This window comes from Bidens hawaiensis, unplaced genomic scaffold (genome assembly GCF_021521415.1).
Source record: "Bidens hawaiensis isolate Kalapana, Puna unplaced genomic scaffold, B.hawaiensis_p1.1 tig00011830_1, whole genome shotgun sequence".
Lineage (NCBI taxonomy): Eukaryota > Viridiplantae > Streptophyta > Magnoliopsida > Asterales > Asteraceae > Bidens > Bidens hawaiensis.
The window spans coordinates 848,116-864,830 of NW_027491942.1; the positions used below are offsets into that span (position 1 = coordinate 848,116).

The 16,715-nt window shown below is 29.3% G+C and overlaps 1 pseudogene; it reads right to left on the minus strand.

Annotated features, from left to right (window-relative positions):
* Positions 1–2,189: 2,189 nt before the first annotated feature.
* Positions 2,190–3,956, minus strand: LOC143539249 (cyclin-D3-1-like; annotated as a pseudogene).
* Positions 3,957–16,715: the final 12,759 nt, after the last annotated feature.

Genomic DNA, 16,715 nt, shown 5'->3' on the forward strand with positions numbered 1-16,715 from the left:
TAAATCTATTTGTTTAAATAGTTGTGAAGATTACGTAAAACGAAACAATTTGGAAATAATTACATAATAAGATATAATTGTAACATTTTCCAAACCTAACTATCGATTAGTGTATTTATGGTAAGTATCGTAGCAAGTGCACTCTTCGTTTAACTTAATCGTTTATGTCAAGTAGTAATTGAGGAAGATGTTATAGCAAGCGCGAATTCAAACAGTTTTGCCCTTTTGCCAGGCATGAATGTGTCATGACATGCTTAAAGCATATTTCCGTGTCTTTTGTCTTTGGATCGGATTGGCTTTTGTCCAATGGTCCGACGCTCCGGCCCAATGTAAAAACCAAAAAATGGAGGTCAGTTTGAACAAGCACTTAGAGCATTCTCATCCAACCCCTTATATTATGTGAGAGGTGTTTTTATAATTTAAAGAGTGATTCAGGGTGTTGTGAGTGAAGAGTTTTTATATTTTAGAAAAAGTTATGATTTTTCTGTATATTTGAAAAGTTACTGTTCATCCCCCATAATTTTTTAATATATTTTGAAAGTGGTTGTGAGTGAAGGAAAGAGAAAAGGTAATGATAAAATGTATAAAAAGTATTATTTAATTGAAATAGAGAGAGAAAATAAAGTGAGTTTTATAGTAATTTTTGTTTTGGAGATAGGGAGTGGGATGAGAATGCTCTAAACATAACCTTCTTACATGGCATATAAATAATGCATGTGTTTATGCTGTTCTGGTACTTCATTAAATAAAATTGATTTATCAAATAATTTTTTGTCTGAATAATGCATATATTCATAGATATGTAGAATTTTTTTCTAAAAGAGTGTTGAGGGGAAAAATATTTCCTAAAATAGTGTCCTCACAAAAGTATTTACCAAATTAGTGTTTTTAAATAAAAACTTGATTTTCTCATTCCTAATATCCTAAAATGTCATTTAACTTTATTAAAACAAACTAGTTTTAATACTTTTAAATAAAATATTAAATAATCTGTATCTTTTTCTTTTATTAAAAAACATGGTTTTTTTTAAGTTTGCAGGCCTCACAATCTCGAATATTAGTTGTCATATTATATATTATTATTATTAGTATCAAAGACTATCAAAATTAGAAATTCACATAACAAGGTAAAAAAAACAATAAATATAATTATATTTGTATACAATTAGGGATCAGATCAGTACAATACCGGTATTGAAAATATCAATATGAAATTTGAACAAAACTGGGTAATGAATACCATAACGAATTTATTGGTTCGGTATTTTCTTCTCATATTATCTCTTTAACCAATATAAGTTGAAAAGTCAAGCTCGAACTCTACATGCTGAAAGCTCAAGATAGCTCATTAATATTTTTTGTAAGAATTATATATAAAACTTATATAAAGGACAAAAAAAAAGATAACTTGACTTTGTTTGACATTTTTATTTTATTTGGTATTAAGAGGTTGTATTAATTCGACGTAGTTTACATCTTTATTTTGTTTATATTTGATATTGAGATCGATAGCGGCCTAGCGGGTCAAGTTTTGATGTTCGGTTAGTCTTTTATGTTTTCTATTTTTTTTTTAAATTATATTGGTTGATTCTTATAGTTGACATGGATTATTAAAATTAAAAAAAAAATAAAAATAAAGAGTTATAATCACTTGGTAGGAAAAAAAACAAAAAAAGAAAAAACTTATAATGGATACGTTAATGAGAGCGGCTTCAAAATTAAAAAAAGAAAAGAATACAACACTAATAAAATTAATTAATGTGTATATATAAAAGAAAAATAAATAAAAACACTATATTGGTAAATACTTATTAGGGAATACCATTATAGTAAATAGTTTTTCTACCGACACTAGTTTGGGAAAAAACTCAGCATTCATAAGGTGGTAATTTGCAGTTCCCTAATGTGTTTGTGATGGTCAACTGTGCTTCTTTTCTTTTCTTTTTTTAACTAAACAACACTCTATTAAATAAACAAGCAAAATTTGATGTGTGTATCTATTTTCACATCTTTCTTCATAGTTCTATACTTCTATGAATAAAACAACAAAAGAACCCATGACTCCTTTTTTATGCCTACCATTGGTAATTTATTCTCCTGTATATGTTGTTTTTTAGGGGTAGTATTGGCATTTTACAGCCATACCAATCAACTCTACATACAATTCAAAAATAATCCCCTGAGATTTATTTTCCATTTATTTTTTCACAGGCTAATGTTATTAAGCCTCCTTTTATCATCAGTTTTTTGGCTCAAAATTGCAGCCTCAAGCACACCAATTGGACTTTCAGGCCATGATGTTAAGGTACCACTCCCAAAGCTCACGGTACAACCCCTACTAATAACTTCCATACATTTAAGAACTCTCTCCTGCAAAATCCCATACCACATATCATCAAAATTCATCATTTTTTGGAAAAATTTAATCAAATGTACAACCAAACATGCACAATGTACTACCTTATTTGCATGCTCAAAAAGTGCAGAATTTTCAGTCGTTTCAACTTCAATTCCAACTACAAACATAGCCACTGCTGCTGCTATCTCAGATGGTTTAAAATCCAAGAAGTCAACCCCTGCATTGTAAAATTACCATTTTACCCTTTTTTGATCAAGAAACTCAATCTTGCTAATATTAAACTAATTCTATACAAAGTTTTAATCTTTTACCTTTAATCAGAAAGAAAATCAGTTGGGTTGACTTCAAGATCAGAGATCTTGAATTGGTTTGACTTTGACCACTATTATTAACCTTCCGATGAATGAATCAATGAAAGAAAATGGAGTAATTGATTGCATTCTCCATTCCAATTTGCTCAAAACAATCAATTCCATTCTTTTTATAGTTTTTGCTTCAAACACAAATCTTGATTCACAAGCCTACAAATAACCAATCAAAACTTTATAGTTTGACCCATGTGAAAAAAGTCAAAAATCATATCAAATTACAAATCTTGATTTCATTTAACTCAAAAAACAAACATTTACATTATGTCACCAAAAAAGAAAGCACCCAATCAAACTTTTTAGCTTGACCAATGTGAAAAGGTCAAAATCATATCAAATTACAAATCTTGATTTCATTAAAGTTTAAAATCAGTCAACATTATACACCATTTTACCAAAAATATATGTACAAGAATTTTGTACCTGCAAATCCAAATCAGGGGTATTTCAGTCTCTTCCATTTTTGCTGCAAGTGACACACAGGTTACAGCCACCAATTGCATCATCCATGATTCATCCTTCTGTTTATTAAACAATATTAATTAAAAAAGCAAATTGGCTTGTTACAAAATTAATATAAATTGAGCATTTAATCATGATTAACTACTTTACAATCATTGAAAAATTAATATAAATTATTAAGCATTTTAATCATAATTAACCACTTACAGGTAATTCATAGACAGCAAGAAATCTGTCCAAATAGTTTACAGATAGATATGCACATAATGGTCCAAAATTGAATTGAGCATGAACCTGAATTAAAAAAGAAATCAATAAATAACTCACAAAGATTAAAATTTTTAATTATTTTGATAATTTGTTTATGGTAAATTAAACAGATCAATCCAAAATCATAGGAATCATCATTTTTTAAAAATCTTGAAAAACAAAGATCAAACCTTTGAAATCCAATCAACAGCCTCTTGTCTTGCAACCAAAAACAAGTTTTGATTCTTCAACTTATCCAAATAATCAACAACACCCACAAATTGTTCAGATTCTTTAGTGATCAACACATCCAATTTTGGGTCATTTTGCAAATGCAGGTCAAGAACATAGTGCTCTGTTTCAAGATTCATAATCAAGTTATTGTTTTCATTATCACTTTGATTGATGTCATGATCAAAACTCATGAAATCATCATCATCACCACTTTCATAAGAAATGCAATCATTTTCTTCTTCACACAGTAAACTTGATGCCTCAGAATTAAAATTGGGTGCCATTTCAAGAACAAACAAACAAAAGTTTAAAACTTTATTTGGTTTTTGAAAAAGAATTAAAGAATGTATGCATGTAATAGATAAATCACACACAATTTGTTCTCCCTATCTCTCTCTCTCTCTCTCTAGATGTAGAGGGAGTGTGTGTGTGTGTGTGTGAAATTATGAGCAAAGAGTACGGCTTATGTAGAGGAGAAAGAAGATTTGGTCTTAGGGTAGAAGGATACATGGACTATATATTATACGTATATATATGTATTGTGATGATAAAAAGAATTTAATGTTCATTATAATATTTAATTTTTAATTAATTAGTATAATTCCATTTATTCAATTGAAATAATATTTCAAATTCACTTTTTTTTTTTGTTAGTATTTTAGTGTAATTGGATTAACTGGTTGATCAATTTAATCATAATAAACATTAAGCAAGTTCGGGGATGTGTGGAGTACACACTTGCTTTAGTTTACTGTGATGTTAGGGGCGAAGCCCCTAACGAACGGGAATCCGGGGGCAGCGCCCCCGGTTACGGGGTTCCAGGGGCGACAGCCCCTAGCAGAGTCCAAGGGGCAGCGCCCCTGGTTAGGGTTAATAACGCTTCATTAAAAATGAATTTTATGATTATGTTACACATAATCATGAGTATTATTTGAAGTTATTTATTAATAAATTTTAAAATTTGAATAGATAACTGCTTGAAGCAGTTATCTTGAATACAACTGCCCTGGTGATATATACGTTATTGGATTGATCGACAGACGCTCTGGTTCATCTTCCTCACAAAAATTCCATACGAAATTCTTGTCTCAATTTAGAGTTTCATCCGATTAAAGTGTTTCGGAGAACCACCAAAATAACTTTTAATCTGAAAGTTATCACACGACTCTCTAAATAATACAGGTTGCTATATTGAAATCCCCAACATTTTTAAGGGTTGAAAGCGGGTGGTTTTCAATACATAATCAATTTTAAATGATGTGTGGTTATATGTTGTTTTTGTGTGGTTAATTTTGTCGTGGCATTTATTGGCGGCTTATGTATGTGTAGAGTTTTACACGGCATCGGGTTTAAAATACAAGGAAAAGAAATAATAAGATTAGACAAGGGAAGAAAAGAAAAGAAATTATATACTTAAAAGACATTCTCAAGTTAAAATAAAAGAAAAGAAAAGAAAAGAAAAGAAAATGTTAATTACATTCTTGAGTTAGATAGGAAAGAAAAGATAAGAAAAAAAATTGTAACTTTATAATTATGCCCTCATTCTTGAGTTAAATAGGAAGGAAAAATGGGTAAATTAGTAATAAATAAACATTTCCTTCACAATCCGACCATATTTGGCAGGAAAGTTTTGGAGGAAAAAAAGCCTATCTTTTCTTTTCATTCTCTTTCTTTTCTTTTAATAAAAAACTCAAGAATGAAACAAGAAAAAAATTTTCTTAACTTTTCTTTTCTTTTCTAAACTCTTAAATAAAAAACTCAAGAAGGCAGTGTTAAGGAATGCGTGTTCAATAAACAACAACCATGTTTTCGTTTAAATGGTTTTATCACTAAGCGGATATTAGTGTTTACGTTTGTACATTTAGGAATGAGTGAACTGCGATTTTCGTTCCTATGGTTTGTCCAAATCTGCGGTTTTAATTCAATAGTTTCAAATTTGCGATTTTGTCCCTGTGATTTCATTTCACTTGCAATTAAACCCGAATTCATTAATCCTATTAAGTCTGGTAGTCCATCAGTGTGCCCTTCACGTGAGAGGCAGCTCCTCACGTGAAGGGGCTTGCGAATTAGGACAGGGGTTTATTTGGGGAGAAAAAGGACAAAACTGCCCTTCACGTGAAGAACACGCTGATGGGTTTAATGACCAGATATAACTAGATTAGTGAATTCATGTTTAATTCCAAGTGAAATGAAACCATAGGAACGAAAATCACAAGTTTGAAACTATTGGATTAAAACCGCAGATTTGGACAAACCACTGGGATAAAACCCGCAGTTTACTCTTTAGAAACTCATGACGTTTATGATCCGAGTATAGATTTTTTTTGTCGGCGGCATTTACTAACGACTTATATCGTGTGTACAGCAAAACAAGAAACTTGTTCTCGTTTAATTGTTTTGTTGATAAGCGGATATTGGCTTTTACTTCGTACATTTGGGAACTCGTGACATTTACAATGTCGGTATAGATATGTTTGTCAGTGGCATTTACTAACGGCTTATATCTGTGTAAAGTTTTGTTGCTTTAAGCATAAGTTACACGACTAAATATAGAACTTTGGTGTGATGCAAGATACGCATGATATTATGTTAAACATTCATGGTGGTACAATTAAGCTAAAGTACTTCAAATCTTTAAACACAATTTTTGTTTCAAAATTTGAACATATATTTCACGCTTATTTTATTTGTAAACGCTTTTATTGGATCTAGTTTTGGTATGTTTTTGTACTTCACAGATCATGTAACTTTAAATAACAAATTTTTTACTCAGTACTTATTGCATTAGTTGTTTTTTTTTTACTACAAATTTTACTATCATGTTCGGCATACATTATATTGTTAATTTCACGGTTGAGTTAAACAAGCCATGCTCTTTCTCATTTAGCTTAAGAGAGCACAAGCACGACTCGTTTATTTTAACGGAGTTTGAGCTTGAGTCCAAGGAAGTAAAAAATGTTCTCGTTAAAAAGATGCATGGTGGGTAATTTATAGAGAACAAATGTACTGGTCAATGATATGTAGCCTCAGTGATTAGGGAGAGCCACATAAAGACTTCAATTTAGGGGAGGGGGGGGGGGTCTTGAGACAAAAATTAGGGGGGCTAAAGTTGGGCTGAGGGCTTTCTCACCTATATATAGGGTTCCTCCCGATGGTGAAGCGTATATGATAGGGTAGGTCAGTGGCCCGTTAGTGATCTAAACTAGCCGTTCAAAAAAGAAAAAAAAAAGATCAATGTACTAGAATAACAACATTTGAAATATGAGGGGATAAATAGTAAACATGAAAGTTATTACAATATAATATAACTTGGTATAAAACAATATATAATATAATATAGCAAAATACAATTCCGTGCTACGCATTCCAATACGATATGATACTATACTATACCATGCCGGCCCTAAGGGGGGCTGGGTGGTCGACGGCCACAGGCCAGACGTCCAGCTAGGCCTGATTTTTCTTTAAAACCTTATGTATTTTTATTAAACAATATGTATATTTAATGTTTAAACTCAATTACATAATCACTAACTTGGTCTAGTAGCAAAGGAGTATTACTCTTAACCAAAAGATTATGTGTTCTATTCTCATTTGAGACATGTTTACTCTTATATGTGACCCGTTAGTGATCTAAACTGGCCGTTCAAAAAAGAAAAAAAAAAAGATCAATGTACTACAATAACAACATTTGAAATATGAGAGGATAAATAGTAAGCATGAAAGTTATTACAATATAATATAACTTGGTATAAAACAATATATCATATAATATAGCAAAATACAATTGCGTGCTACGCAATCCAATACGATATGATACTATACTATACCATGCCGGCCCTAAGGGGGGCTGGGTGGTCGACGGCCACAGGCCAGACGCCCAGCTAGGCCCGATTTTTCTTTAAAACCTTATGTATTTTTATTAAAACAATATGTATATTTAGTATTTAAACTCAATTACATAATCACTAACTTGGTCTAGTGACAAAGGAGTATTACTCTTAACCAAAAGATTATGTGTTCTAGTCATTTGAGACATGTTTACTCCTATTTTTATATAAAAGTTTTTTTACGCAACCTAAATTATAACCAAGTAAGCCCATATCAAAATTATATTGTTTAAATCTAACAAAATACTCCTTTTACGTAAAGTCTCAAAAAAAAATTTCCCCTTCAACTCAAGATTTTTTTTTGCTTTCTTGAAGCCGGCCCTGTACTATACGATATGATACAATACAAAATGCAATGCAATTCAACAATAAGTTAAAAAAATCAACTATCATAAAATACTTTAAAGTAGTTATTCGGGCGTTTAATGCTAGTTAGTGTTGTATTATTGCATATGTATGCATAACACACAATCAGGTATTTCATTATTTGACACATTAATTTTTTTTTAACTAACCAAATGCATACCTAGAATTTACATACTTATATGTATTAAATATATTAAAAATTAATGTATTATAATTTCATCTATAAATGATATCATTCAATAGACTATTTATTAATGTTTTTTTTCTTAAAACATGACATGATACGAATGTGAGAGTTTTTAGTTTAAGTTTAGTTTAAACTACTCAAGCGTAGGTAGAATTAACTCACGTCATAAAGGTATTTTCGACTGTTAAAAAACGTTCTCGTATAAAAAAAAGATGAAAGCGTAACCTATCTAAATGTAGCGCTTTAAAATATAGTTTGTTAAATATTATTGTTAAATAGAATATAAGTGTAGCATTTCAAAAGTTATTTAGTTAAACAATAAAAAAGTAAAATATACAAAAATTTTATTTAAGTTTAGGTGAATAATAAAAATATTGATGTAGTTCTGTTCTTTTGGTATATATATGTATAAATTTATTTATATAGAAAAAATTGTGTAAATTTATGAAAGGCTTAGAAATGATAATAGGGTGTATATTATTCCAACTTATAGTTGGAGTAGTTTTTTTTTCTTTTTTTCTTTTTTTTAACCGTTAATAAACATAGAATGCTTAGGTATTTTGTATGGAGTGACCTAATGGCTAAAGGCGACCACCAGCTGGCCCAACCTAGCTGTATGAAGCCCTTAAACGTCTCCAAGTTATCTCCAGTTCTGGGGAAAACCCATCCGCCCGAAGATCCACTGGTGGTAAAACCTGGATGCCCTCAGGATCAAACTAGAGATCACAAAGATCCCAGTCTTTCTTCATTGAGCCATCCTTGCCCCTTCAAAATGTTGTAAGTAAGAATTGAATTTGGGTCTTCATTGAGAAACCCAAACTTCTTACCACTAAACTACAGTAAAAAAAACTGAGTAGTGTTGGGGTTAGGTAGTTAACTCACCATTGCATAAAAAGTTATAAAAAATTAACTCATGCATTGTCTGCCAGTTTTGGGTTGAATATAAAAGAAAATATATGTTCAGCTAAACTGGCGTGTTTGAGTCAACATAAAGGATTCGCTGTTGGCCAATTTGACCTTTTTATTTTTTAACTTTATAGAATATATACCTTTTTATGTTAAGAAACCGGTTCTTTATTTTATACTAAAATTTAAAAGACATCGAGGTTTATATGATAAGGGTAAAGTTAGAATTCAAAGTACAACAAAAATAAAAAGGTGAGAAGCAATCTGATTCATTGATATTAGATATGGATTGTGAAGATTAATTTAAGAATAAAAATTGATGAGAAAAACATTAAGGTAATAACCTACTTATGATGACTTTCTCTTTCCACATGTAAGACACATGTCAATTCACTTATTATTTTAAAACGTCAATAACTTTTTCATATAACATTCTTTTAAAAAAATCACCATAATAACAAGTGTTTTTTTATTTTAATATGAGTATCATATTGTTACATAAAAATTTTAAAAAAAAAAGTTAGTGGGTTTTTTTTATATCTTATTATTTGGTTGTTCATTGTTTTTTTTAATTGGGTTTTTCTATGCATTGTGCTATAGATTTTGGTCATTATGCTTTTTAATTGTTACTCATATTAAAGATAAAAATTAAAATAAAGATTACGTCATTTTGTTTTTTTGTTCGATATTGTGTCTTTATGCTCAACATTTGTCTTTATACTTATCATTGTATTTTAGTCATTGTGTAGTACGCTAATTGTCTTTTGTTTGGAATTGACATGTAGCATTCACTTAAATTGAGAAAAATAGTATTGCGTTCATGTCATTGTGTAATATGTAGTCTTTATTGTGTTTTACGATTAAGGTCATTGTATTATATGTATTCACCATCATGTTTTACGTTTTAGGTTATTGTGTAATATGTACTTTACATTGTGTTTTACGTTTCAGGTCATTGTGTTATATGCATTCACCATTGTGTCTTACGTTTCAGGTCACTGTGTTATATATATTCATCATGCGCTTTACGTTTCAGGTTATTGTGTAATTGTGTTTTAGGTATTAGATAATTTGTTGTTATTTTATCATTATATTTACATATTATTATTACACAACGTTGTTATTAGTATTAAAAAAAACACAATGATGAGTTGAAAGACACAATGACAAACAGAAAGAAACACACAATAATGAAGAAAGACACAATGACGTAATTTTTGTTTTAATTTTTATATAACGAATTAATTCTCATATTAAAGATAGAAAAACGCTTGTTATTATGGTGATTTAAAAAAAATTATCATATGAAAAAGTTATAGACATTTTAAAACGATGAGAATTAACATGGGACTTGCATGTTGAGAGTATAAATGCATACTATTACTTTTATACCATTTTTCTTTTAATCCACACTTAACACATATCAATTAATTATTGTTTATCACACTTTCATTTTTGTTGGCATTTGTAGAATAACTTAATCCTATAGTATAAACGTAATTGTTTGCATATATATATAAGATCATGATCATGTGAGAACTTTTTGGGAATTGAGAACCATTTTGAACCACAAAAAACCCAAAAATAAAAAAAAAATCATGAAACAAAAAAAAACATAAAAATAAAAAAAGTAAAAAAAGCAAAATTCTTATTTATCATCCCGGTTTCATAAAAAAATTCTCGGTTTAGCTAAATTATACATATACATATACGTATAATATGTGCATATATGTACACACATGTTTATTATACATATATGTATAATTTAAGGTGAATGATAATGTACATATATGTACATTGCGTAACTAGATAGTAAATGAAATCATACACATGTGTATAGGTATAATACGAATTATTATTTTTTTTATGAAACTGGAATGAAAGATAAGAATTTTGGGTTTTTTTTTTTACTTTTTCAACATTTTTGTTTTTTTATTTATAAATTTTTAAATATTGTTTAGAGGTTTTTTTTAGTGGTTCAAAATGGTTCTCAAAGTTCTTAATGCGAGAAGTGCGAGAAATCAATGTCGACCACTATTTTATTATTATAGTTTTAAATGTTTAAAATAAATAACAAAGTTTTAATGGCAATATTAAAAATCTTCTCTTTTCATTTAATACAACCAGTAAACCATTAATTTATCATTAACATAAGTAATCAAATTAATATATTTAAAAAGGTATAAAGAATTATCTATTTTATAATTTAACTAGGTTGGAGCCTGTGTTTCACACGGTTGAAAAATATAATAAAAATTAAAAATTGTTATATGTAATACATTAATTATAAGTGAATTAACAATATATCATTTAGAAGTCAAGAAATTCAGCACAATAACTACTTAAGTGGTGTTGGTAAGTATCTTTAGTTTGAAACATGAGGTCTTGGATTCGAGACTTATATCACACAATAATTTATTTTTTAAAATTTTACAAAATGTTATATTCATATGAAGATGATTGTATTCGAAGAGAAACCAGGTCATGGGTTATAACATAACTAAGCGGGTTCATGCTCCATGTTGTGTTTGGAATAAAAGATGATAAAATAAGAAACTGCTCACATGGCATCTATGTGGCATCTTATGTGGAAGTCTTACAATGATGTCATATGAAAAAATCATGTTGCTTTAATATATAGTTAGATTCTCTTCTCTCTTGATTTTTATTCTACACAGATACAATTTAATCACACACTATAATTTTTTATATTTATAAACAACTTTTCCAACTCAATATAATAAGTAACTTTTTTTTAATAGTCATCAGTATGTATTTTTTTTTTCTCAGTTGACATAACTATAAAAACCATTATGATGAATAATACAAAAAAATATATATCATACGCATGCGTCCATTAAATATCAAAAATACGATATATGAGTTACATAAATCATAAAACCTATACTAGTTTTAAGCACAAAACACGTATAACATATAAAAAGACATGCAATCTACATATGAATATCAACATCAACAATTATATAAACTACACAAAAATATATGCATCCTACTATGGACGTTAAATTTTAGCAAAAATATACAACCTATGCAAAAACACATAACATACACTTGTGTTTTTACATAACAAAACATATAATGCACACATAAATATCTAACATACGTATGAACGTCAGCATCAACAAGTATATATAAGCTCTACAAAATATATACCACCTACACATGTGTACTTTAAAATACAATATCCAAATGTTTTTGTTAATATTAAATACACATATGTAGGTTTTGTGCAGTTTCGTGTCGGTTATATATAATTGTTGATACTAAAATACAAGTGTAGGTTTATGTTTTTATGTAGGCTGTATATTTTTATTGATATTTAAAGTATACATGCGTAGGATATATGTATTTTCCGTGTAGCTTATATATATATGTGTGTGTGTAAGTTGCATGTTGTTTTGTAGGTTATATGTTTTCTTATGCTTAGAACAAGTGTAGGTTATATTTTTTTGTGTAGGATTGTAGGTTGAATATTTTTTGTTATATTATAATACAAGCATGTGTAGGATATTCATTTTGTATTATTTATCACATTGTAAGTATGTGTTAATTTATGTAAATATATTAATTGGGAAAAAATATTTATTGATGGCTATGAATAAAATCACATGTTGATGGATATAGATATATTGGGTTAAAAGAAATTATAGTGTATGAATAAATTGTATTTGTGTAGAATAAAAAATCAAGAGAGAAGACAAAATTTTACAAAATTAGATGAATAATTTATAGTTTTTTAAATATTTTAGTTTGATTATTTATATCAACTGAAAAGAGAAATTAATGTATTTATTAGTTGTATTAATTGAAAAGAGAGAGTTTTTAATGTTGTCATTAACACCTTTTCATTTATTTTTAAACATTTAAAATCTATATCTATATCTATATATACTATTAAAATAATATGGTTGGCTTGTTTTCTATTGGTATATTTGATTAACTTCCATATTTACAATGCATTATTAGAATTTGTTAATAATAAAATAATTAAAAAATAAATTCCATTCAACATAACATAATTGAATTCTCTAGACCCTTTAAATTAAAAAAAATCTATATATACTATTAAAATAATATGTTTGGCTTGTTTTCTATTGGTCCATTTGATTAACTTCCATATTTACAATGCATTATTAGAATTTGTTGATAATAAAATAATTCAAAAATAAATTGCATTCAACATAACATAATTGAATTCTCTAGACCCTTTAAATTTAAAAAAAAAATGTTTGACAATTAATAACAATAATAATTACATAAATTATAGGTCTTAACTCTCCTATTTTTATTGCATCTTTTTTTTTGAACGGCCAACAAGCATAGAATGCCTGGGTACTTTGTACGGGGTGACCCATTGGCAAAAGGCCACCGCCAGCTAGCCCAATCCAGCCGTACGGAGCCCTTAAGCGCCTCTAAGTTATCTCCAGTTCCGGGGAAAACCCACCGCCCGAAGGCCCACTGGTAGTAAAACCCAGATGCCCTCAGGATCGAACTGAAAATCACAAAGAATCATTCTTCCTTCATTGAGCCACCAATATCCCTCCAAAGTGTTGTAAGTGGGAATTGAACTTGAGTCTTCATTGAGAAACCAAGCTTCCTATCACTACACCACATTGGATGAATAACATTTATTGTATCTTTATGAAATCATTTTTACGTTAAAAACCGTTTGACCATTAATAACAATATTAATTAGATTAACTATAGGTGTCAACTTTCCTATTTTTGTCACATACTTCAGTTTTACACAAGAACTTTCGCACCACGCCTTTTCATCTATCAACTTCCGCAATTTCGTATTTCTTTGTAAGGTTCATTTGTATTACTCAAATTATTTCATTTATTCATATTATTGATATTTTTCATATATTTTAATTATTATCAATTTAATACTTTGTTTGTATTCTTATTATTTTATTACAAACAACACAAAAAATAATAATAATAATAATAATAATAATAATAATAACCATGTTTAATGAGTTGGATATGCTTAAGAATGATTGTTTTCTCAAGGTTCGTATATTGAAGTTATTGTGTCTAAAGGCCAGAAACAAATCCGGTGAATGTTGATGAAGGAGTGATGTTTGGCACCTCAAAGGTTGACATGTGATGGATGTTGGTGGTTCAAAATAAATGCAACGTTTGAAGACCTTTTTTTTTTCTTTCAATATGAGTGTGTTTTGTTTTCTAAGACAATTTCTTCATGTTTCCAATTTGGTTTGATTTGTGTTGGATTTTTATATATCGTATGAATTTATGGTTTGTTTTATAATTTGGTATTTTATATTCTAAGGTAATATATCAATATCTAAGTCTTTAACATACTTGGTGTTTGGAAAGTAAATGCTTTTGAATTTGTTACACGTAATTGTTTTAATTCTCTTACTTTTCAAAACATATTTTTATAACATTTGCATTTTGTTGTCTTCTTTATGTGTTAAATGTTAGATCATTTACCCATGGTATATGATTTTCCAGATCATCAATAATATTAAACATTTTATTGAAGTTAATATAGTGATCACCTCGATAATTTGTACTCAACATTTTATCTACTGTTTATTAATCAACAAAATTTTTTTATACTCACAAAAACCGTGAGTAACGAAAATAGATTATTTATCAACTATAAGGTGTGATGTTCATAACAAATTTTTAATTCATGCTGGTTAAATATGCAGTCTATTAACCTTAGTCAATTTTTCTTATTAACCGTCTCTTTGATTTCCTGGTGAAATATGAATATGAACTCATGGTAGACACATACCATTGCTTTGCGCTAACTACACACTTATTTGTTTATGAATTTTAAATTTTAATTCTGTTTCTAAATACTGTACTTTGTATCTTATTTTGGTTTATCTTTATGTTTGAGAATTATTTCTTTTCGTACTAGTCTTATTTACAACTAAATATCATGTTGTCGTCCCAAAAAACATATTACAAATTACAATATAATATAAAATTACATATGTTTGTTAGACGATTCTATACGTCCACCCGTGTCGTGCACGGGTCAATAACCTAGTATATAATAAACTAGTGGTCCCTATTAATTTCTCGTAATTCTCGCAATAAAAATGACTTCTCGTCTGAATCATCTCCTATATATATATATACTTGAACTTTTCGTTGTAAACTTGTAAATTTGGAGTATTAATATGCAAAAATAAAATAAAGTTTTTGGGTTCGTGTCAAACGTGTAGAAAGTTGTGACGTTTTCGGTTTTGAACTGTCAACAACCCTTAGAGAGCACTTTCAATCATCCACTTCAACTAAAGTATATGATAAGTATCAAAAGATACGCTCAACAGAGTCTTTTAAGCAAATCGATAAATTTCAAGAACTTACCATGCATACATGTTTTGGGGTGGGATTTCATACAAACAAATCTTAACATGAAAAACATACAAATAAATGTAGTAATTATGTTTTGAACTAGAGTATTAATTGTTACGCTATTTTCTTTTGTTGTAGTTTAATAAGTAATAATAATTACTTCGGTTTAAAAACTTAACGCAATAATTATTAATCTAGTATTAACATAATTAGTTATTTGTATGTTTTTCACATTAAAAGTTGTTATATGTTTAAATAAGACAAACGTAACTATAGAAACTTAACCATACTTGATGGGAAAGGAATAAGTTATTTTTAACTAAAACAATTTTTAAAAAAAGTCATATGCAGGCTGCTTTTTTTAAGGTGTTTTACTTTTGTCCCATTGTGAAGCCAGTGTTTGTAAGATTGAAAATGAGTGTTTCGGTAGCAATGTTATGTTAATTCGATGGATCTTATGTTTTTGTACCAGCCAGGTATGTTTTGCATGTATGGAATTAACTGACTATTAAATTTGCTTTCTTCACAAATATGATGAATCCATGGATTTTCTTTGCTAATGCCTTCGACTACAAAAATCAACGTGTGAACTCTTTACATGCCATGGAAAATTGATAATTATATTAGGCTTCACAGTCTGGGAGGGTAGGGCTACATGTCGAAATAGGTTCATGTCAAAATGGGTTTTGGTTAGAACGAGTTCTAAGTAAAAATATTCTAGCCAAAATGGTTTATAAGAAAAATGAGTTCAGTCTAATATGGGCTGTTTTCAATGGCGCAGCTTTGTTGGGGCCAGGGGGTGCCCCGGCCCCTCCCGTTTTTCCGGTTGGTAGTGTATATTTTCCGATATTCGGTCGAAAATTTTTATAGGTATTGAGCTTCCCCCCCCCCCCCCCCGGGATTGTTTTTATACCTATTGAGCCCGCCCCCCAAAAACAATTTCTCCATAGAATAATACTGGTTCCCACTGATTTTATTTTATAAAAACCCAACATTTGATTTTATTTTATATAAAGTCTTTTGTTATTATAATTTACTTTTTTTTAAAAAAATCCCAAACTTTAAGGGCTTGTATTGTAAATATGCTAAAGTTTTTTAAATCAATAAAATATATCAAATAACAAGTGACGGTTTGAATTAGGGTTCTGCACTTCTGCTTTCGCGCCTATGCACACGTCTCCAGACTCCATCGGCAATCCAAATGTCCGTCAAAAGGTGAAACGGCAATAGCTGCAGCCTGCAGCCATCGTCCACAGCTGCCAGCGCCAGTCGAACTGCCACCTCTTCGGCTCTTCTCGCCACCAACGCCGACCGGAATACTGGAGCCCGAC